A 25,823-nucleotide genomic window follows, 5' to 3' on the forward strand; every position below is an offset into this window, starting at 1 on the left:
GAGCATGATCTTGGAGCTGTCAGTATTCGGTTTGGTCGTCGACGTGGAAGCATGGCTGGGGTATCCCCATGATATTTTTTCGTTCAGGGTTATCGTAATGAACCCATTTTTCGTCCCTGGTCACAATGCGATGCAGAAATCCCTTCCGTTTTTGCCTCTGAAGCAACTGTTCACAAACACACAAACGCCGTTCAACGTCTCTTGGTTCCAGCTCACACGGGACCCAAGTTCCTTCTTTCTGAATCATGCCCATGGCCTTCAGACGTTTTGAAATGGCTTGCTGTGTCACTCCCACTAGTAATGCCAATTATTCTTGAATTTGCCGCTACTCTTCACTCAGCATTATCTCCAATTCTGCATCTTCGAAAACATTCTATCTTCCACCACTATTCCGATCTACGACGTTAAAAACACCGTCCTTGAAGCGTTGAAATCACTCACGAGACGTTCTTTCACTAATAGCGTCCTTAACATACGCACTTGAGAGCACTCGATGAGATTCAGCTGCTGCTTTCTTCATACTGAAGCAAAACAGTACCAGCTCCCGCAAACGATAAGAATTAGGCTCGTAGACTGACATTTTCAGTCAAGAACGACTTTATGATGCAAGCACAAATCGACTAATGTTTGAATGAGGTTATGTTGACCGAGGTCCAAGTTAACTGCCTGACATCTGCGAACTGTTTCTTTCGACGGCTACATGCCGTTGTCGCCACCTTTCATCAAACGGCGGAAGCAAAGTTGTACACGTTGTAATTATAACCCCCATAACAGTATCATTATGGCACAGCGTACATAATCTTCCACCACGATCCCCTTTTAGAGACCGACGACGACTTACATGCAAATCTGGAGCGACAGGGTTCGCATTTTGTCCGTCATGTCGAGCGTGAACCTAAGAGCAATACATGTGATACTGGGACCTCCAACGTGGTCTTGGGAGGTGGCTCATTACCTAAAAGGTCAAGGTTCTGCTGGTGCATTGATAGGATGTGAAACTCTCTGCCAGAAAGTAAAGGTGCCAAGACAGAGAGGCATGAAAGGTGATGTGCACACCGCGTTGGGCGACCTTCCTCGCACGATCCGCACTTCTGAACACTTTAGAAGAGGTTTGGTAGGTCAATACCAGCAATATGGACCGTGTAGTGAAGGATGAAACGTTGTATCAAGTGCCAGAGGCGATAAAACGAGTGTCGAGAATCCTTGGAAGGAAGACGACGACGACGACGACGATCATAATGATGTCATAATATTGCCAAAAGGATTGCATGCTTCTTTTGACACTCAGAAGTCGCCCTTTTTTTAACACCGATTACGAAGTTCATCGCTTATCAAACTAACTAGCAAGCTCTAGTAGCGTCTGATACGTAGACGGTATGTCTTCACCTGTTTTAGTAGCTTCCGGTTGGTCTGAAGTGGTCTTTGATGCCACATAATCACGAAGTGCAGTAGTCGGTATCCCGAAAGTAGGATGCCTATGTTAACATGGAAATCACATTAGTCACTGAAGGCTATCTTCTGCGCATCTCCTCAATGCAACTGCGATTGCGCCATGCAACAAACGTGAAATTGGCATCAACTTTACTCTGTGTTTGGAGGCGTCAATCACACGCATTTCATCACAAAAACACACACTAAGCAGAAACAACGCCATCTGCATTCCACATGTAAGGCAAGATTACTATGCGTGGTTGTTATTGGTTCAAATGGCTCTGAGCACTATGGGACTTACCATCTGAGGTCATCAGTCCCTTATAACTTAGAACTACTTAAACCTAACTAACCTAAGGACATCACACACATCCATGCCCGAAGAATGATTCCAACCTGCGACCGTAGCGGTCTCGGGGCTCCAGACTGTAGCGCCTAGAACCCCTCGGCCACCCCGGCCGGCGGCTGTTACTCAGAAATTGCATAATAAAGCTGTTGGTTGTCAGAATATCGCGTTATACCTCACGTAAGAAAGAGAGACTTCTATCACCACTGGGTAGCAGGACTGTTTCCTGTCAAGACTACTGTTTGCGCTTGATAGCTTCAGGAACACCATACTCAGCGCCTTACGATTAGCGGTCAAAAAGAAAGACATCTTGTTGGCACGGCTGTGCGGCTTCTGCAACAACGTCTTGTAGCTCTGGTAAGTAGGTGGGTTTGTTTGCAGCACCTATCCACCGGACAAGGCGACAACATTTTGATCTCCATTAATTGCCAGCAATGGTACCACTGTTGCGGCTTCCCTTGGCATAGTAGGAAAGAGAGGTCCACCGACTGTGGTGCACTCTAGCCTGTTACAGGAATTACGTCACGTCGTCTTCTCAAGTGAGGCTCAGTTTCTTGTGCACCATCACGACGGGCGAGTTCCTGTATCGCGTCGTCCATGAACATCACCCTCAAATTGGCAAGTGTGTAAAACTGTGTTAGGTAAATATTGCAGTAACCCTGACAAAGCCGTGTGTAGTGCAAAATGCATTGTTGCAGCTACACTGAATGTTTCTCCAATTGTACCGTTCACGTTTAACTACCGCTTTTGCAAATGCTTCGCATATTTGCACAACAGTGCTGTAGACCGTATGTGGAATTACATCTTGTGAGCGAGGAGATCTCGATGGCACAGATTGTAACGTCGACGTAGACAGATCAAGAGTGACAGAAATGCTGCAACTTTCACAAAATGTCGTGTATATGTAATTACATCTAGTGTCATCGTGGAGGGCTTTCGGTTGAATATCACTGTACTTTACGCCTTACCGGACTAGTTCTGGTTGAAGTGTGTTTCGGCTTTGCCCTTTTCCAACCTTTACACTGAATTACTTAGCCTAACAACGCACACGCATACCTTTATAGTGGAAAGCAATGTGTATGTCTTGATGCCTATGAACTGGCAGGGGGAAGGGCTCATATCTCTTTTTCGATTACCGTATATACTCGAATAATCCGCGCCCTCGAATAATCCGCGGACCCTAATTTTGAGGAGGAGGAGGAAAAAAAAATTATTTTTGCTTTCATTTCTTTTATTTATAAAAAACTGGTTCCAACGTTATGATATGTTAAAAAAGTATGTATAATAACTACTGGTTCGAAGCAACGCTGCTGCACAGGTTGATACATCGTTAAAACGCAACTGATTCAGCGACGTGCAGCTGGTCAGCCTGCTGGCTGGCTCATTAAACGGAAGGGCGGCCAGGGAACATTGTCATCGCCAGCCGGGACTCTATGCGTACCTACAATAGCAAAAAAAGAAATGTGAATTATCTTGTTTAATAATTTGTTAATACGGTATGTGTAATACAATATTTTAGTCAATACCGGTACGTTTCCTCTCTTACCACTCTATTCATCACTCATCATCACTAGCGGGTGATTCATTGTCGTCTTCACCATCTTCTCATAGAGTGAATTAGTGATTTCAGATTTTTTTAAGGATTTTGCCACCAGTGGTTGCGGAATGGAGTCCGATGCACTTTTCACCCATTCACAAATCTGGGACAAATCCGGCCGTTTTATTTTTCCGCTAGGTGTGAACTTAATGGTTTTCATCAGTCATCCATTGCGTATATCGCTGTTTAAGTGCAGCTTTGAACGGCCGATTTATACACACATCTATTGGTTGTAAGATGGACGTTAGGCCTCCAGGGATAATGACCAAGTCAGTTTTCCCTTTTTGTAATTTGTCTCGCACTTGCTTAATAGTATGTCCGCACCAACATGTTACGTAAATTCAGTAACGCACCAGGACGACGTTGCCAAACGTGTGTCACCTAGTCAATTATAAGTTCATTGTCCATCCACCCTTTCTGATTTGCTCTCACTAATACCGGTATTTCTTTTATGATATTTTCGGAATAGTTTTTCTTTTAAATATCACGTAAGGTGGTAGCTTTCGTCCATCGCCAGTTACACACATCATCATGGTACAACTTTGTTTCTCACTGCCGCCATTTCGTATCATGATGCTGGATTCTCCTTTCATGTTCACTGTGTTGTCGAGCGGCATCTCAAAATAGACTGGCGTTTGATCCGCATTAACAATTTGCGATAATATATAGGACTGTTTACGGCGCAGATTTATCACATAACGATGAAAATTCACTATTTTTTCCTCGTAATCGCCTGCAAACCGCTGAACAATAGTAGTTATCCTCCGGAATCCTAAACCATTTCGGTTGACAAATCTTTATAGGCTAGCTTTGAAACTGGTAATGCCTCGTTCTTTGGCTAAAGACACTGCTTTAAGTTGTCACATTTCACTCGTCAGCGAGCATCCGTATTGTCGCTTCTGCTCTACATAATCGCAGAGCCTTTTCTCGATGTCCGGATGCTTCGCTTTTGTGCCGCGAAATGCCCGGCGATTACTATTAGTTTCTTGAAGCTGCGATTTATTTTTTCGCCAGTCGCGAACACAACTCTCACTCACGTCATACTTTCTCCCTGCTGGCCGGGGTGGCCGAGCGGTTCTAGGTGCTGCAGTCTGGAACCGCGCGACAGCTACGGTCGCAGGTTCGAATCCTGCCTCGGGCATGGATGTGAGTGATGTTCTTAGGTTAGTTAGGTATAAGTAGATCTAAGTTCTAGAGGACTGATGACCTCAGATGTTATGTCCCATAGTGCTCAGAGCCATTTGAAACATTTTTCTTTCTGCTGCACGGTTTCCAATATTCTCGGCTTCTTCAATAATTTTCACTTTTTCATTAGCAGTGTACGAGCGACAACTAGGACTTGTAGCCATAATTAACAAGTTTGAAGACATTAATACTTCACTCCTAACGCGCTACTGATGCGTCGCAGACTGAGGCCGCAACAATGCAATAGTGTAATGGGATGTATTGTTGGTGTCGGAGCAGTACCAACACTGTTTCGAATAATCCGCGCTCCTCAGTTTGTGTCCTAAAATTCAGGAAAGAACATGCGCGGAGTATTCCAGTTATTACTGTATATACGGTATGTGCCTGGCCCATGCAGCGCTGCTCGAACTTCTTTTTCCAGGCCGCAAGTCCATCATTGTACTATCGTTATGTATCTTCTATCTTCCCACTGTGTGGAACTGTTACAGATGTAACGGCGCCCGTGTGTGGTCTGGCTTTGTCGTGCTAAAGGAGAGGCTGCTCCATGTGTGCACAAACTCCTCGACTTCGAAACACGATAACAACTTGCTCTTTTCCACGCACACAGGTATTTACGTTACACTCCGCTATACTACACGCTACAATTCAGAGAACTCGAGCGGCAGAGGACTTTAGTACGCATGAACAACATAAGGATAGAATGTCAATAATGTGTACTTAATTTTAAAATCTTTCAGAATTTTCAAATTAAAAATTCGGATGTATTCATTTTCATTTCGTTCTTGCAAAAACATTCTCTTTTACTGCATCGTTTGTGGTTGGTTGGATATAGATGATATTCCTCTTGCTGCGGAGATACATTGGCATCTACCGGGAGTTTCATAGGGTGCACCACAGACAATCGTGCCATTTAATGAACTTCGGTAGTAGATAATAATTAATGTCTTCTGTTTCTTGCTAAATAAGTGCCCGTCCTGAAGGCAACCGTATATATTCCTTACTTATGTCTAATCACTTCCGCTTTGGACATTATACATCTACATCTACATGGATACTCTGCAAATCACATTTAAGTCCCTGGCAGAGGGTTCATCGAACCACCTTCACAGTCCTCTATTATTCCAATCTCGTATAGCGAGCGGAAAGAATGAACACCTAGATCTTTCCGTACGAACTCTTACTTCCCTTATTTTATCGTTGTGATCGTTCCACCCAATCAAATGTAGGTCGGTGTCAACAAAATATTTTCGCATTCGGAGGAGAAAGTTAGTGATTGGAATTTCGTGAGAAGATTCCGTCGCACCGAAAAATACCTTTCTTTTAACGATTTCCAATCCAAATTCTGTATCATTTCTATGACAGGCTCTCCCATACTTCGCGATAATACAAAACGTGCTGCCTTTCTTTGAACTTTTTCGATATTCCGTCAGTCCTATCTGGTAAGGATCAGTCCTACCTTGTAAGCATCCCACACCGCGCAGCACTATTCTAAAAGAAGGACGGAAGAGCGTAGTGTAGGCAGTTTCCTTAGTAGGTCTGTTACATTTTCTTAAGTGTCCTGGCATTAAAACTCAGTCTTTGGTTAGCCTTCCCCACAACATTTTCTATGTCTTCCTTCCAAATTAAGTTGTTTCTAATTATAATACCTAGTTATTTAGTTAAATTTACGGCTTTTAGATTAGACTGATCTATCGTGTAACCCAAGTTTAAGGAATTCCTTTTAGCACTCACGTGGATGACGTCACACTTTTCGTTATTCAGGGTCAACTGCCACTTTTCGCACCATCCAGATATATTTTCTAAATCGTTTTGCAGTTTGTTTTGATCTTCTGATGACTTTATTAGTCGATAAACGATAGCGTCATCTGCAAACAACCGAAGACGGCTGCTCAGATTGTCTCCCAAATCATTTATATAGATAAGCAACAGCAAAGGGCCTATAACACTACCTAGGGGAACGCCAGAAATAACTTATGTTTTACACGATGACTTTCCGTGAATTACTACGAACTGTGACATCTTTGACAGGAACTCACAAATCCAGTCACGTAACTGAGACGATATTCCTCTAGCACTCAATTTCAATAAGAGCCGTTTGTCTGGTACAGTGTCAAAAGCCTTCCGGAAATACGAAATCGATCTGAAATCCCTTGTCAATAGCACTCAACACTTCGTGTGAGTAAAGAACTACTTGTGTTTCACAAGAACGAGGTTTTCTAAATCCGTGTTCACAGAGTCAAGTAACCGTTTCCTTCGAGGTAATTCATAATGTTCGAACACAATATATGTTCCAAAATCCTGCTACATATCACCGTTAACGATATGGGCCTGTAATTTAGTGGATTACTCATACTACCTTTCTTGAATGTTGATATGACCTGTGCAACTTTCCATTCTTTGGGTACGGATCTTTTGTCGAGCGAACGGTTGTATTTGACTGTTAAGTATGGAGCTAATTCATCAGCATACTCCGAAAGCAACCTAATTGGTATACAGTCACGACCAGAAGACTTGCTTTTATTAAGCGATTTAAGTTGCTTCACTACTCCGAGGATATTAATTCTACGTTACTCATGTTGGCAGCTGTTCTTGATTCGAATTCTGGAATATTTACTTAGTCTCCTTTTGTGAAGGCATTTTGGAAGACTGTTTAGTAACTCTGCTTTGGCAGCACTGCCTTCGATAGTATCTCCATTGCTATCGGGCAGAGAAGGCTTTGATTACTTCTTGCCGCTGACATACTTAAAACACGACAGAATCTCCTTGGATTTTCTTGCCATGTTTCGAGACAACGTTTCATTGTGGAAACTGTTATAGGCACCTCACATTGACGTCCACTCTAAATTTCGAGCTTCTGTAAAAGAAACCTAATAGGTATAAGACTGCAAGGTCTCATGCAGAATATAAAGGAAAGGTAGTTTACAATGATGAACTAAATATTTACGAAATTATGAGAGAATTCTGAAATTTTTTAAAGCAGGAAACGATGTGAAATGGAAGCTATAATTATATTGCAGCAGGGCGCAATATCAGCTGCTTCTCTGTCCTTTAGTCTGCAATTATTTGAGACACACGGTTGATCGTTTCAACTGTCATCAAATGTCACCATCCTGGGGCGGTAGCGATCAGTTCCTTTTATAGTTTTCATCAGGCACAATTAAGTTACGTCGTTATACTTCAGAGTTCTTTCTTCAATAGCGCGAATAACGTTTTGCGCCCGTCTGCATCATACACAGATCTACGACGAAATCAGTTTCAGTCATTCTGAGCAAATATAACGTCTTAAAAATTGTTTTATGAAAATCAGTCGCTGTAAAATGAAATCTTTGTGACAAGTATAAAAAAAATTACAAAAAATTTTTTATGTCAGTTCACGTACACTTCTGTATATGACTATCCATGTATATTAGTTTACCTATGAAGAGCACTGTGTCGAGAGTTTCAGCAGAGTCTGTGTGAGTACAAGTTTTGTATGGTGTTGAATGAGTGCAGATGAAAAAGTTACGAGATGACATTCATGTGAACCGGACACTATGTGATCAAAATTAAAAAATATATGCCTAAAATTGAAGAAAGTGGATAAGTCCATTCGTTACATTTTTGTTTATTTTGCTAGTACTGTAGTTTTACGTTGATATCGCATGACTTGTTTATTTGTTGTTATATTTTTGCAATTTTCAAGCAGCTAGGATTGTTTCGTTATCGCTACCGTGCTGTTAATTATGGCTGCTCCTCTGTCTATTTGCACCAAAGGAAACCAACGTTCAGTGATCCGTTTTTTGTGGTCTAAAGCAGGGGTCTCCAAACTACGGCCCGCGGGCCAAAATCGGCCCGCGTTAGCTGGCCGGACGTCCCCGGTATCCGGCCCGGCAAATATTTGAGTTGGTACCTATACTGCCACCAATTGACTTTCGAGGCATATCGCCACCAATACACCGCGACATTATCGGAGCTCTATCTTTACAAAGCGGGAGGTCATGGTTAAACTTATCCCTATCCACAATAAACGGACAGACCATTCTCCGTGCGATAGTGGAAAAAAAAGAACGGTTAACAGAGTAGATTGGCGAAAACATTTTAAGTAAAAAATTTCTTTGCACTGTATTCTACTCATGAGTCTCGTGTAAGTCTTTCAAATGGACGCCAGTTCGGCGACTAGCCTTAGTAATCAATCATTATGGAAGATGCTTCTTAAGCGAGGTCTCCCTTTGTTTTGATTGCCTTGTAAAATACACATAGCAAGTAAATCGTAAAAAATATTTTTATTTAAAGGAAATTTAAAGAAAATAGAATACCTGGTGTACATAATAATATTGGATATTTTAGTTGTAACTTTTATAATTAATTTATATCTTGAAAACTCACAGTGTTAGAGTATTCACGTAAAGAAATTTAACATCTTACTGATAATTAGTGACTCTAAGTAGCTGTAACTTTCATAATTACCTCCAGTTGTGGATCACGTTTACTGGTAGAGATAATCATCAACGACTTCAAATGCTCATCACTTAATTTTGATCAGTAAATACTTTTTGTATGTTTTATTTCGGAGAAAGTTTATTCACACAAATAAGTAGTGCCAAAAGCGGAAAAAAGCCACGGGAAAATTTATGTAAGTTTGGAAACTGTGTGGATGGAAGACACTTATAAAATTCCAGTAATGTTGACTTTGAATGTTTTTCTTTAAAAAAGTCGTTACATTGCAAATCAATAATTTCAAACCGAAGCTTTGCGGGTAACAGTTCTATATCGACCTCAAAGGGATTTTAAAATATATTGATATTATTTGAATTTGCATCGATATCTGAAAAACGTGATTCGAAAATAATTTTTAAAGCGCCCAAAGCGTAAATGGCTTACACTGTTTCGCTACTAAATGAGCCCCACGAAAACTAGCACTAAATTTTGCTTGTTGTTCATCATTTACTTTCTTAAACAGCGACTGTTGGGGTTTTAGCTGGCATTTCAGAGACTCTTACATATCTAATCGTTTGCATCCTGTAAACTTGGAGTAATTCTGAGAGTGCTTAGTCTCATAATGGCGTTTTCTATTGTATTCTTTGAAGACTGATATTGCTTCATTGCAAATAATACAGATTGGTTTGTTGCTTGACTCTACCAAGAAATATTGACATCCCTACTGCTCTTTAAAACTTCTACATTCACTGTCAACCTTTCGTTTCTTTTCCATATTTGTACAGAACTTCACAAAAGATTGTAACCTGAAAATAAAATTCTGCTATTTAATAATAATAAAACTAGGGAGTAGTCTCTCTAAACAAAATGCAATGAATTTATTTTTAAGGTATTTTAATTACTAAATTAAATACTCACAATTACACTGTAGTTCCACTAAAAAATACAGTGAAAAAACACTCAAGTCTTGCTATACATATTTCTATTTTCAGATTTTCCTTGTCTCTTCGAATTCAAACTTTGAATTGTCCCACACTTCGTCGTCACACATACTAGTACAGCCCATAAAACACTAGAAAACTCGTGAGACACTCGCAACATAGACACAATCACGCAACAGAACTATCAAATATATGCTCTGGCTCTGCTACTCGCTATTAGACTATATAAGTAAATATATTGTTGCGCTGCTTCATATAACAATGCGTTGACATACTCTACCTCTGTTACGTCTTGCAGTAATAGTGTTGCTAACAATGATTTTGAAATTTCGTCAATTTTGCAGGGCGCTTTGGTGAAGAATGTGCAGTAACATTTTTTTGTCGGTGAAATTAGCCAGAATAAAATACGCCAGAATTTCGGTCAGGTACGTCCACCAATCAAAATTATGTAATTAAATAAAAATCGTAGTTCGTTTCAGTTCTAGCTACTCCCACAACCTTAGATTTTTGCGATTTCATCTTTCCTTCAGGCTTATATTGGTTCAAATGGCTCTGAGCACTATGGGACTTAACATCTATGGTCATCAGTCCCCTAGAACTTAGAACTACTTAAACCTAACTAACCTAAGAACATCACACAACACCCAGTCATGACGAGGCAGAGAAAATCCCTGACTCCGCCGGGAATCGACCCCGGAACCCGGGCGTGGGAAGCGAGAACGCTACCTCACGACCACGAGCTGCGGACGTAGCCTTATATTACTGTGATCATAGAGTGCTAGGGTGCGTTAATCCCACTGGGTAGATCTTGGCCCTTATGACTTCGTGGAGGAGTCAGTGTGGCCCGCCGTCTAAAAAGTTTGGAGACCCCTGGTCTAATGGCTTTATGGGGGGCCGCAATTCATTGAAGACTTTCGGTACAGTACGGGAACAGTGTTTTTCCACAACGCCTGCGAATCGATTCAAAAATTCCGAAGTGGTCGCACAAGTGTTACACACGGTGAAGGAGCCACAAGTAAAGAAACCATTGAGTGTTCACTTAAAATGATTCTCTTAGGCACCCTATTAAGTATTGACGAAGCGGGACATCGTTTGCAAATTAGTCACGTTTCTGCTTACGAAATTATCCACAACAGACTTGGGATTCATAAAGTTTGTGCAAGATGGGTCCCAAAACAACTCATCTACATCTACATCTACATCTACATGACTACTCTGCAATTCACATTTAAGTGCTTGGCAGAGGGTTCATCGAACCACAATCATACTATCTCTCTGCTATTCCACTCCCGAACAGCGAGCGGGAAAAACGAACACTTAAACCTTTCTGTTCGAGCTCTGATTTCTCTTATTTTATTTTCATGATCATTCCTACCTATGTAGGCATTAACAAACGAGCTTGGACATCTTCAAGATAGGTTTGGATAGCTACAGTAACGAAGCAGACAACTTCTTAGATTGGGTCATTTCTGGTGAAGAAACATGGAACCATCGTTACGAACCAGAGAGTAAACAGAAGAGTATGGAATGCAAACATCGAAATACGCCGTGCACTAAAAAGTTCAAGACCTAACCGTCCGCAGGAAAACTGATGCTTACGGTTTTTTTGGGAGGCACAGAGTCCAGTACTGGAACATTATGGAGAAAGGGGCACTACAATAAACAGTGTACGCCACAAAGAGATGCCTACTGCCAGGCTAAAGCCTGCAATTCTAAGCGAACACCGAGGTTTACTGTCAAAAGGTGTGGTGTTGTTGCACGAAAATGACCGTCCGCATACGCTGCTGAAACGCTCCAGAAACACAAATTTGAAGTAATGGATCATCATCCATAAAGTCCCGATCTTCCCCCTCCTGACTATCACTTGCTTGGTCCTCTCAAACGGGCATTAAGGGGTTGTCGATTCGCCTCGGACGAAGCAGTGAAAGGAGCGGTGCATTCCTGGCTCGCAGCTCAGCCGAGAAACTTCTTTTATGAGGGAATCAGGAAGCTTGTACAACGATGCACCAAGTGCGTTCAAGCGCAAGGAGACTATGTCGGAAACTGATGTTTTTATGAGTATCCTATTTGATTACAATAAAATTTTATAACTACTTAGTGGATAATAATTGACTTATTCTCGTATTTAATATAAACATAGGTGGCGTTAATTCATAAATTCGCACAATTACTAGTTTCGCTTGCATCATACAGAAATTGCAATGAATTCACAGTCACAGTGAGCTATCGTCGAACGCAACGATCCAAAAGTAAAGACTATGTTGCGCTTCCTGTTCTCAAGGAACTTTCTAAAACATTGCAACAAACATGTTGTCATTGAGCAAGATGTAACTGACAGAATTGAAGACTGAATATGTTTAATAGTCAGTAAAGGAATTAGAAGTGTTAAAATTTCCTGTAATGTACATGAGATTCCAACAATAACAGGCCTTTTCTTATCTGTAACAGCGGGTATTTCACTACAGTTTAAATCCTAGACGTACCGAAGGCATTAATCCCAACCAAGACTCTTGCTGGATTCGAACTTTTACCTTTTTTAGGTTCATCCACGGCGATTTCTTAAGCTAGTACAAAAATCCGTTGCTGGTGATGAATTTACGTAAAAGGAAGAGCGAAAAGTAGATCAGATGAATGAAAGGAAACGCATGTACGCAAGCAATGCTGATGAACTGAGTGTAGAACGACTACCCGTAAAGATGTAACGAAAGGTGCTTTTTACTGAGACGCAAAAATACGAGAAGCACATTTCATGCAAAGCGGTTCTTAGACAACATTCCCTCACAGAGGACAATAAGCGGTGATATAAAGTGTAATCTTTTGACGCAAGCGTCAGAATAGGATAGAATTCCAGGTCGTTGAGCTCTTTAGAGCACGTGCGCGAGAAGTGCGTCTACGCCATCACTGGCGCGCAGGGTTTCTAGCATGGAGTCTGGAGAAGCAGCGGCAGCTCTCCAGTCCATGCTGAGGCCACACCTCGTTAGCGCTTCTCAGGGGAGCCTCGCTTACGCCCTTTCAGTAGTCTCTTAATCAAGTGCGTCGAATAGCACATCATTCTGCAGTGTACTTGATGTTAAAACCGTGCAGTATGAAGTGGTGAAGTGCCCGCTTTCAAGTCTTACGTCCCAGTCTTGACTACAACTGCGACGCGAAAGCGTACACACCCTTCTCTGGCCTCTGAAATGCGTCCACAGGACAGCAGTTCTAGTACCAGTGAATCGAGCCAGTGCAGTGCAACAATCCAGTTAACCTGTCAAATGTAACAACTGAGTGCACTTGACTGCAAGTAGAATGTTAACTCTTGTCATCTGAAGAGTGGGCACTTAAATCTGCAGTTGAATGTATGATGTTTGCGTATGGAGCTGAGAGGAGTTGTACTCCAGGGGTAAATTATCTAGCTGTCTAACAAGGGGAGGCAACGGCGTTTGGAACGCGGATTTACTGCAAACTTCGCACACTCGTAATATCCACGAGGGCAACAAAATGTGTGAGCAGGAACTCGTACTTCTCAAGCGTTACTGAAAAAATCGCAAGATAATTTCGGATGTCAAATATATATCTGTGCGTGGCCATTTTTACCATGAAGCGGCTGCAGCCGAGTGTCGCTGGCACAGTAGCTCAACGTGTTCGGTCAGAGCGTTAGCTACCCTTTCTAATAATAATACTAAGCGAACGGATCTACGAACAAGCTGAACGCGTGTAATCGGACGTCAGCCCTGAACAAATTCAACACACAATATAGAAGAAAATGTATTTAAAAAAAAAAAAATGATTGGCATTTACGCCGCTGGATCGCTAGATCGAAACCCGTTCGTCAGTTTTTTTTCAACAATCATTTTCTTTACTATTTATATTACAATTGATATAATGGGAAAAATACGTGTAATAGCATGAACGATTATTAAATTTACAATGTTATTTGGCAGTCGACTAATATTTACTACCACAAAAAATATACACTCCTGGAAATGGAAAAAAGAACACATTGACATCGGTGTGTCAGACCCACCATACTTTCTACGGACACTGCGAGAGGGCTGTACAAGCAATGATCACATGCACGGCACAGCGGACACACCAGGAAACGCGGTGTTGGTCGTCGAATGGCGCTAGCTGCGCAGCATTTGTGCACCACCGCCGTCAGTGTCAGCCAGTTTGCCGTGGCATACGGAGCTCCATCGCAGTCTTTAACACTGGTAGCATGCCGCGACAGCGTGGACGTGAACCGTATGTACAGTTGACGGACTTTGAGCGAGGGCGTATAAATGGTTCAAATGGCTCTGAGCACTATGGGACTCAACTGCTGTGGTCATTAGTCCCCTAGAACTTAGAACTACTTAAACCTAACTAACCTAAGGACACCACACACATCCATGCCCGAGGCAGGATGAGGGCGTATAATGGGCATGCGGGAGGCCGGGTGGACGTACCGCCGAATTGCTCAACACGTGGGGCGTGAGGTCTCCACAGTACATCGATGTTGTCGCCAGTGGTCGGCGGGAGGTGCACGTGCCCGTCGACCTGGGACCGGACCGCAGCGACGCACGGATGCACGCCAAGACCGTAGGATCTTACGCAGTGCCGTAGGGGACCGCACCGCCACTTCCCAGCAAATTAGGGACACTGTTGCTCCTGGGGTATCGGCGAGGACCATTCGCAACCGTCTCCATGAAGCTGGGCTACGGTCCCGCACACCGTTAGGCCGTCTTCCGCTCACGCCCCAACATCGTGCAGCCCGCCTCCAGTGGTGTCGCGACAGGCGTGAATGGAGGGACAAATGGAGACGTGTCGTCCTCAGCGATGAGAGTCGCTTCTGCCTTGGTGCCAATAATGGTCGTATGCGTGTTTGGCGTCGTGCACGTGAGTGCCACAATGAGGACTGCATACGACCGAGGCACACAGGGCCAACACCCGGCATCATGGTGTGGGGAGCGATCTCCTACACTGGCCGTACACCTCTGGTGATCGTCGAGGGGACACTGAATAGTGCACGGTACATCCAAACCGTCATCGAACCCATCGTTCTACCATTCCTAGACCGGCAAGGGAACTTGCTGTTCCAACAGGACACTGCACGTCCGCATGTATCCCGTGCCACCCAACGTGCTCTAGAAGGTGTAAGTCAACTACCCTGGTCAGCAAGATCTCCGGATCTGTCCCCCATTGAGCATGTTTGGGACAGGATGAAGCGCCGTTTCACGCGGTCTGCACGTCCAGCACGAACGCCAGGTGGAAATGGCATGGTAAGCCGTTCCACAGGACTACATCCAGCATCTCTATGATCGTCTCCATGGGAGAATAGCAGCCTGCATTGCTGCGAAAGGTGGATATACACTGTACTAGTGCCGACATTGTGCATGCTCTGTTGCCTGTGTCTATGTGTCTATGTGCCTGTGGTTCTGTCAGTGTGATCATGTGATGTATCTGACTCCAGGAATGTGTCAATAAAGTTTCCCCTTCCTGGGACAATGAATTCACGGTGTTCTTATTTCAATTTCCAGGAGTGTAATAATCATAACTATCGACTAGTAAACGACCAAACGCGTGAAGTGATACTGGAAATGTATGCTTGTCCGTGTCTTCAGAACTGTTCGTATTTAATCGAAAGAGAACGATAAATTGCTTCCCGGAAGAGGGTATTAAAATACACTAGATGCTACATAACCAATTATCAGCGCCGATTTTTAAGGAAACATTGCGTTATGCATGGTTTGCTTCCTAATTATGGTCTCAAAGAGAGGTTTTTGAAAATGTTAACGAGGTTTGTTTTTCCACGGAAAACGTCCAAAGACCTTGCGTATGCGGAAACATAGCATTTATTCAATACAGCTGCTGCCGTTTAACTTTATGTTTTCCATGTTTTTACGAAAAATACCATGCTGCAGCCTGTTCTCGTAAAGTCGAATGCGACGATTAATCTTACATCTTTCGAAAGCCGTTTGTGGCGGTCAAAACTTGGTGGTAACAAGTCGTTCCGGGCTCCTTTCAGGTACAAGGGATTCCTCAAATAACGGATAAGCACACATTTTCAGTATCTTTTTATGCGTTTGGTCGTTTACTAGTCGACAGTTACGAATATTATATTATTTGTGATAGTAAAAATTAGTAGACTGCCAAATAACATTGTAAATTTAATAAAAGTTCATCCGATTACACGTATTTTCCCCATTATATCAACTGTAATATAAATAGCAAAGAATATGACCGTGTTGAAAATAAAAATAGAAAAAACAGACGAACGGGACTCGATGCAGTGATTACGGGGCTTAAATGCTAACCACTCGCCTGCCGCCGCTTGAGAAGCACGCGCTTCTGCTTACACATTTTGTTGTCTTCATGGAGTACTACGAGTGTGCAAAGTTTGCATTAAACCCGCGTTCCAAACGCTGTGGTCTCTGTAGTGTCCCTTTTTCAATATTCACCATTATCGAGGTGAAACATAAATAAAAATGACTGTATGTGATTCAAAATGAACTGCAAACATCGATTTATCTGCGAAAGGTAATGACACTAACTGTAAAAATATACAATAAAGATCGTTAGATGCAGAAAATACATTATTTCTATTGTATGAGATTATAATGTGTAAGTAATTAAACAAGTACTATTATCTTTGTGAAAGTATAAAACATAATGCTATGCTCAGTTTTCTGTTTGGTCTGTTTTGTTCTGTTCGTTCTGGTGTTAGCTCGAATAAGGTAGGAAAGCTATTGTGCTCCGCTAGCATTTGTTCCTGTCGTAACGTAGCTACAAATATTTATTGGAGTAAACTGTGTCGTAGGACGAATATATTAGTATAAAGTGATCTCCGAGTGTTATTTCAAGAACCTGCGCCACATTTATCTTATGAAAAGAATATTTAATGAAAATTATTTATCATGTTTCCAGCTGCTGCTGGGCGCGTAACAGTGATCTCTAACTTAACAATTAGCCGCCAATACGCGGTACATTTAACATTTTTTCGCACCACAATGTCTGATAGCTGGAGCGGAAGAAATTATGTAAAAATATTGAAGGAATCCAGGGAAATAATTTTATTCAAACTTGTCTATTTCCTGTGATAGTAATAATTTCAGATCAGTGAACTGGAGCTGAGTAGGCCTAATACTACGCTATTGCATTTACAGTAGTTTGTAGGGAGCCTGGCGTTCAATAAAACCAGATATAATATGTAATTGGCAACCTACGAAATTCATTATTTTGCTTATTATATTTATTTCGTTTTTTTTAAGCTAAACGTTAAAACTAACTTCACTAAAAATCAGTAACAGATCACGATGAATCAAAGGACAAACAAAGTTACTAGGAGAGTGTTTCCTGTAAAATAAACAGTTACTTTTTTTTTAAGAAATATAATACCTCCTCTTGTATGACACAGTGGACCTCCTGCGGCAACGCTTGCTAAGTGGAACACTGGTACGGGATGTCATAGGATTTAATTCGCACGGGTACCAAATCCACATCTCTAATCATAAAGCACTACACTGCAGGGGGATGGAGTCTTCCATTACCTCCAAGGTCAACCTAGAGCAGTGTAGAAACCAGACTTGTGTGACTGCACCGTGGCATACAACGCCCAAAAATATCGGAAAATCCATTGTACCCTAATGCTCCCAAGATTTGGCGTCCATCGGCTTCTCGTGCGTGACAGTATTAATGATCCTTGGTCAGACAATGACTTGTCGAAAACGATAATGATCTAGAACTACGTTTCGCATCTACAGTAGCAGGAATAACCACTAGAGATCGACACGCTGAAAAGCTGTGTGGCGGCCAAGGGTCTTTTTTTAACAATCCTCGCAAAGCAGTTTCCAATTTCTTTGGAAACGCTCACTACCTTTCCATTACAGACAACAAACGATTGATATTCAAACATAAAAAATCAGCGTAACCATCAGGTTCAACGATGTTCCTGGGCGCATTGTATGTTCTCGTCTCTCGCCATATGAAGGTACTTCCTGTGTTGTCGACCATGATGGTTCAGATGTTATGGGGTGGGGAGTCATAATTTTGGGTGGGCTCACTGACCCCGAAATTACTGATGCGGTACACTCACTGGTCAAAGTTATTGTGACACTCTACTCCATCCCCACATGAGTCTTTTCGGGGGTGTATTTGGCCCTCGCTTCGTTTCTGCGGATCGCAAAGCGCGACAGCACGGAACAGCACTCCTGCAACGTGAAGATATTCGGCGAGTGGTCTGGTATGCCCGTTACCCTGATTTACATACTGCCGAACCTCTTACTAACCTTGTGACCACCATGTGAGCACGTTGCTGAACATGCGTTGTCATCCGAGATAATTACACGCGCTATTAAAACTATTCCAGTCGTTTCTAAAGTCCGCTGGAATTGAGCAGACTTCAGTGTAATCATAGTCTTCGAATGAAAGGGGCATTCTAGTCGCCGCAGGGGCTGTTTCTTTAAGTTACATTCTGTGGTATATTGTAGCAGTTCCTTTTACATAAGGTCCATATTTCACAGAGTTATTTTACTTGATAGTGACACTGTACGCGGAAGTTACCATTTTCTATACGGTTTGCTCACCGCTGAATACAGATTCACTATTAACTAATCGACTTCACCTCATTCTCGGTTCGGTAGAAATTTCTAGATCAAAGTGTAGCGCCCTTTTGTGTCTACAATACTGCCATCTAGAGATGTATCTGTATCTTTTAGAGGGAATATGCCTTTGCATCTGGCGTGACAGCTTCTGCGACCATTAGTTCACTTCTGGGGCAGGCATTCCACATGCATTCCTCGTGCCAAAAATGGCTGGTGGCTGCGCTTGCAGGAACCCCCTCCCCCACCCCCCTCCCGCCACCCGGCCAGACTCTTTAGAGACCACAGGTCCAACGTTCTCAAGACGAGGTGCCGGTCGTAGGTAGTAAACACCCGGCTTTCTGTTTTCAAAGCCATAAAACAGCCCTCCCTGCACCCACTGTTACATGTCGAACAGGTGACCCCTGTTCAAACCTCCCTCGTACCAACTTCTTTTTGTGTTCGTTGCATTCAAAATACGTCTTCGTCGCGGTGTAGCTTCCGTTTGCAACAGCAAGGTGTAAGGAAGGGTCCTATAACGAGAGTTTCTGGCCGAGGTGGCCGAGCGGTTCTAGGCAAAACAGTCTGGAACCGCGAGACCGCTACGGTCGCAGGTTCTAATCCTGCCTCGGACATGGGTGTGTGTGATGTCCTTAGGTTAGTTAGGTTTAAGTATTTCTAAGTTCTAGGGGATTGATGACCTCAGAACTGAAATCCCATAGTGCTCAGAGCCATTTGAATCATATAACGAAAGTTGATTCTGCACATCTACTCCATTAGCAACAGAAAGGAAGTGGCTTTCGAATGGGAACCGCAAACGTTTGATGACAGGGCGATAAGTCAACCTAATCCTCCATCGGGAACACATCTGGTGTGTCGTACAGGCATTAGTGACAGTACATATGTCATATGATAGGAATCTCTTACCGACGCACCTAATTTGTACGACTGGTGAGGTAGACATGCCTCCATCCCCGATTTAAATGTTCGTATGAACGTGAATGTGATCACTCGCAAGGAAGTGATGGAAACATAACAGTTTGTCACCAGTTTGTCACGTAAGCCACGACAAATGACTGCGACAGTTTCACATTCACACAGTTTCTCTGTACTTTGTCAAAACATATGTTTTTAAAGCTTTTGAAGTTGCGTTTTGCTTTGGAAGTTTTGGCTCTTCAGTTCCTTTGTTGTAACATAGTTCACACCCATTTATTTGTTGTTTTAACATCTGTGAGGTCGACTTGGGAATATTCCCTAAACGGGTACTAGGTGTTTGTGTTATCATCATTATCATTCATGACAGTGGCTAGTTTGAATTCTGAGAAACCTGGATTGCATAAAAACTGGGACTTCGTACAGGCGCTGATGACAGCGCAGTTGAGCGCCCCACAAATCCTAGATCATCATCGTTTCTGTGAGTTGTGTATGTGGTATCTCGCCTGCTCTCACTACGTTTACGTATTCTCACCACATGCCTCATTTTCTATAACCAATGTGTAGTATGACAACTGCCAAGGCTACAGAAAGAAAACCAACACTTCAATGACCGGAAAAACAGTTCATAAAGCTGCGAAAAAAAAACATCAAAGTAAAATTGTAAATGTCACGAGGGAGTTTTGAACACGGATCTTCCGCTTCATACTCCAACAGCTTGACCACTTTCTTTTATCTAATTTTTGTTCGTTATTGTTCGTTGCATTGGTTTGGGGCGGACGTCCCATGACACCCGCTAAAGCTCATCGTTGATCCGTTCACTCAGATTTTTTTATTCAAGAGAGCAACTTAAACCGCTGACCGAACACGCTGAGCTACCGTGCCGCCATCACTCAACTACAACGGTGCGGTTCTACATCTACATCTACATTTATATTCCGCAAGCCACCCAACGGTGTGTGGTAGAGGGCACTTTTCGCGCCACTGAAATTATCTCCTTTTCATGTTCCAGTCGCGTATGGTTCGCGGGAAGAACGACTGCCGGAAAGCCTCTGTGCGCGCTCGAATCTCTCTAATTTTACATTCGTGATATCCTCGGAAGGTATAGGTAGGTGGAAGCAATATATTCGATACCTCATCAAGAAACGCACCCTCTGGACAGCAAGCTACACCGCGATGCAGAGCGCCACTCTTGCAAAGTCTGCCACGCTATCACGCTTACCAATTAACCCTGTGACGAAACGCGCCGCTCTTCTTTGGATCTTCTCTATCTCCTCTGTAAACCCGACCTGGTACGGATCCCACACTGATGAGTAATACTCAAGTATAGGTCGAACGAGTGTTTTGTAAGCCACCTCCTTTGTCGGTGGACTACATATTCTAAGGACTCTCCCATTGAATCTCAACCTGGCACCCGCCTTACCAACAATTAATTTTATATTATCATTCCACTTCCAATCGTTCCGCACGCATTCTCCCTGATATTTTACAGAAGTAACTGCTACCAGTGTTTGTTCCGCTATCGTATAATCATCCAATATAGGATCCTTCTTTCTATGTATTCCCAATATATTACATTTGTCTATGTTAAGGCTCAGTTGCGACTCCCTACACCAAGCGCCTATCCGCTGCAGATGTTCCTGCATTTCGCTGCAATTTTCTAATGCTGCAACTTTTCTGCATACTACAGCATCATCCGCGAAAAGCCGCAATGGAACTTCCGTCACTATCTACTAAGTCATTTACATATATTGTGAAAAGCAATGGTCCCGTAACACTCCCGTGTGGCACGTCAGAGGTTACTGTAACGTCTGTACACGTCTCTCCATTCAGAACAACATACTGTGTTCTGTTTGCTAAGAACTCTTCAATCCAGCCATACAGCTGATATTCCGTAGTCTCTTACTTTATCAGGCGACAGTGCGGTTATTCAACTATCCTCAGTATTGCATTTGTTAAGCTTGGGCTGTTCACTGTTCCTATTTTTTTTTAATTTTTCTCCACAGTTCAGTACACCATCTTCCTGCTTTTACACTGAGCTGTGTTCAGTTTTTGACGGGATAATCTCTGGGTCATCTCGTAACTAAATCTCAGGGGCCGGGGGAGGAGGGGGGGGGGGGTTGAGGAGAGTTTGCCTTTTAAGTATATGAAATATGATAATATTATACGTGTGTGGTGGCGAAATCTTGCTGCCTTTCAAATCGTAGCGAGCCTTACTAATAGCGTCGTGGTAACTTGAGGACTGAGCACAGTTGGGAACATGCTACGCTGGGTTTCCGGACGCGAGCAGCCGCAGCGTCGTTCTGGGCGGCGGCCCACCACGTTGCTTCGTGGCGCGGCGCTTTGCGGGTAGCGGTAAGCCGCTCTGGACGCCTGCGGTCCGGAGATAAACGAACGCGGCTCGCAGACGAGCGCAGCCGCCACAGCCACCACGGGGCTGTCTGCCCGCCGTGTAAACTCGCCCGGTTTTACGCCGCTGCCCACTTAAATTTATCGCCGGGGAGCGCGTTCTTCATTTACGATCCTCCGCCGCGCCCCACCCTGCTACGCTCGCTACCCTACTTCCTGCGGAAGACGAGACTGCGCGCGGAATGAGCCCTCAGTATTAGCGTCTCTGCCGCTCCGAAAGAAGGCTCTCCCCCCCACCCCCCATCCCCCCACACCCCGAGGAAAAAAAAGAACGTGATCAGTAGTATTCCTGATAAAACAAAGAAAAAAAGTGGAACGGAGAGGATATAAATGCGGATTCCGAGAGGCGCGGGACAGATTCGTCGGTTCGATTCAGCAACGGCGAACACCCAAAGACGGTGCTTTGTGTAGTGAAATTTAGAAATGGGGAATTTTTCGCATAAGAACCCATTATTTTTCGGACCATTTTAATATATAGCGCCGAAGTCAGTGGATATGAAAACTTTAATGTGGACCACGTGGCCATTACTTCAGCCTGGTCGTGAAAGGAAGAATTTATGCTGGGGAGGAGGGGAAGAGACGTGATCCGAATATTGTGGTCCCGCTCTTTATGGACGCTGCGCGTTAACAGTGGAGCGCCGTGGAGTTGCAGAAGTGGGTGATAAAACCTGATGAAGGTTTGTGGAAGGTTCTAACTTTTCGTTTGAAAGGATGTGGACGGAAAAATTGGGAATCTACGATCTGCAGCAGGGATGCGTCTAAGCTTTAACGCACGCGGTTTCAGCCATTGGAACTCTCGTTCAAAATCATTTGAATGGGTAAAGTGAATTTCTGAGCGATGTAACTGCCGATAGTACTTGGATCTTCCGCCATTATAACAAGCGCGTAACGATTTTTGATATTCGCCAGCAACGAAAATCAGTAAAGGACACAGTTCCCTATTACATTCGTTTTTCAAGGGACTTCATATTATTTGTCATCGTCCGATGTGAGACACTGATGCTTCACTGACCTGACAGTTCGTATCAGCCAATCGATAGTCAAAAGCTCCTTATGCTTTAAAAATAAGTCAAACAAATGCCGATCATTTAAAAAAATCAAAGTGTTTATCTTCGTTTCCTTAGTTCACCACTTTCAATTATTGGTAAAGACGTGATGATGTATTAAACGAAAACCCAAAACCATGTAGCATATGTAAATGATGAGGATTGAAGTTTTATAAACACACGTAAATCACTAAAGCGACACAAATAGGTACGGCAAACTCTATGTCTATTGGTTCAAATAGTTCAAATGGCTTTAAGCACTATGGGACTTAACATCTGAGGTCATCAGTCCCCTAGACTTAGAACTACTTAAACCTAACTAACCTAAGGACATCACATACATCCATGCCCGAGGCAGGATTCGAACCTGCGACCGTAGCAGCAGTGCGGTTCCGCACTGAAGCCACTAGAAGCGCTCTGCCACAGCGTGCGGATATGTATATCGGATGTCATTCTTAAGAGTAATCCGGCACTTTTTCTATGTTGTTTTTGAGAATACTTGTAATCTCGTTTTTGGAACGTGTGGCTGCACTCAAAACAAGGAAATATTACTCATCACGCATTTCTCGCATAGGTTTGTTTCCTGTTACAAACGAAATGATTTTGTAACCGGAATTTTAAGTACTTACTGGATAGAGAGATCCAAATGAGTCTAGTGCAATATCTGTTTAATGGATATTTATTAACGGGAACAATAAAACCCAGCCAATAGCGAGTACTCTTGCAGTGACTGAGCAGCACTGATGCAAGGAGCTAGCGCGGGCCAGGGCGGTGCTGTAGCTCCTGAAGAACGGGTTATTCACCGTGTTTTAATGTTCGTTTTCATAGATTCCGCTAAAACGAATATCACACTGGACAAATTTCCGACTGCCCTATCCAGTAGCCATGTCATATATTGTTTCAAAACATTTTTTTTCTTTTTGTGACAGGAAGCACAGTGACGCTACACCTCGACAATAGACACAAAAAAATAAAGAAATCAGTGTGTGTGAAATTTTACGATACTTAACTGCTAAGGTCATCAGTCACTAAGATTAAACACTACTTAACCTAACTTATCCTAAGGACAAACACACACACACACACACACACATGCCTGCGGGAGGACTTGAACCCCCTCTACAGTCTGGAACCGTGAGACCGCTACGGCCGCAGTTTCGAATCCTGCCTCGGGCATGGATGTGTGTGATGTCCTTTAGGTTGGTTAGGTGTAAGTAGTTCTAAGTTCTAGGGGACTGATGACCTCAGAGGTTGAGTCCCATAGTGCTCAGAGCCATTTGAACCCCCGCCGGGACCAGCCGCATAGTCTATCACTGCAGCGCCCCTAGACCACTCAGCTAATCACGCGCGGGAAAATAGGCTCCGCTTGAAAGACCTGATACAGTACTTGTATGGGCTGACTCCAGCTAGACACTGCAAAAACCAAACTGCAAATATCTGACGGAACACCACATAAAATGCGCATAGCGTGTCTTGGGAGATGATGAAACTTGCACAAGAGAGAGTAGCATGGAGAGCTGTATAAACCAGTCTGAGGACTGAAGCCCACAACAACAACAACAACACCAACAACAAACAATGACTGCCAGTGGGCTGTTGGAGCGCCCTTTTATACGCTAGGTGCCTGTCGCGATGTCACTGGTGCCCGTTTCATTGCCACATATGGGCATGTTTTGACTCGGCGTTCGATGTGCCCTCTTCAACCGCGCGTTCGCTGGATCCCACGCAGCGCTGAGCTGCACGCCACCGTCTCTATTGAGGGCCTTTGTAGTAATTTTTATTTCAACAGCTTCCTTTATTGAACCGTCCCAGAAGCCGTTAGTGCCAGCTACGACAAAGGTATCGTCAAATTTTATGTGCTGCCCGTTTTCTAACGCATGCTCAGCTAACGCAGATTTCTCTGCATAGAGTAGCCGATAATGCCTCTCATGTTGTTTCCTGCGTTGTTCTCGTGCGCACTGTTTTTCCTATGTTTTGTGCACAGTACGCAATGTAGAACAACGCAGAAAAGAACATGAGAGTTATTATCGCCTACGTTATGCAGAGAAATCTGCGTTAGTTGAGCATGCGTTAGAAAACGTCACCACATAAAATTTCACGATACATCTGTCGTGGCTCGCATGTATGGCTTCTGGGGCAGTTTAATAAAGAAAGCTATTGAAATAAAAATTACTGCAAACACCTTGAGTAGAGACGGTGGCCTGCACCTCAGCGCTGCGTGAGATCCAGCGATCGCGAGGTTGAAGAGGGCACATCGAACGCCGACTCAAAACATGCCTGTATGTGGCAATGAAACGGGCTCCAGTAACGTCAGAGCCGGCAGCTAGCGTATATAAGGGCCCACCAACAGCCCACTGGCACTTGACAATGACCAAGGAGTGCTTGTCCGAAATCTCGTGTAGTTTTAAGCAATTGACGCGGTTGGAAACCCGAGAAGATTTTATTCAATGTTATCGCCGCGAGACTCTGCATTCATACATCATTTCTTTTGTTTCATTTACTTAAGGAGTAGCATCCTTTGTTTCACGTATTTAAGAATCATCCCTTCTTTTGTTTCATTGTGGAGAATATTTTTGTGGAAATTATATTCAACAAACTTTTGTTTGTTTCCTACACCTGAGCTGTTTACTAGTGCCCACCAATAGAGAGCCTGTATAGGGAGAGAGTGGCCATAGCTGAAGTAGCCCGTGACTGGTTAATCAGCTTTGGCAGAAAAATGGCGCCAAACGTCTCTCGCACTTCCTATGTTCGCCGTGCTTTAGAGTTGAAGTTCATTAGGATTTTTGGAAATGATTAAAAGGTATTTGAATTATTGAGAGACTTGTTATGCGTTGTGCATGCATGTTCGATTTAGTTGTATATCGTTTTTAGTACGTAATTATCGTTTGCGATCTTAAATACGAGCTGAAATTATAAAGCGTTTTGTGATGAAGTCTGTAGGTCTACACGTTTGAAGTAAATGCGTTAGTAATTGTACAGTAT

General features: G+C 43.2%; 1 protein-coding gene across 4 annotated transcripts in view; it reads right to left on the bottom strand.

The window, feature by feature from the left end:
- The window catches only part of LOC126335497 (acetylcholinesterase-like), a 2,358,475-nt gene that overhangs the window by 871,948 nt on the left and 1,460,704 nt on the right, over window positions 1-25,823 (bottom strand). The gene's annotated exons all lie outside the window — the stretch shown is intronic.

This window comes from Schistocerca gregaria, chromosome 2, assembly GCF_023897955.1.
Source record: "Schistocerca gregaria isolate iqSchGreg1 chromosome 2, iqSchGreg1.2, whole genome shotgun sequence".
Lineage (NCBI taxonomy): Eukaryota > Metazoa > Arthropoda > Insecta > Orthoptera > Acrididae > Schistocerca > Schistocerca gregaria.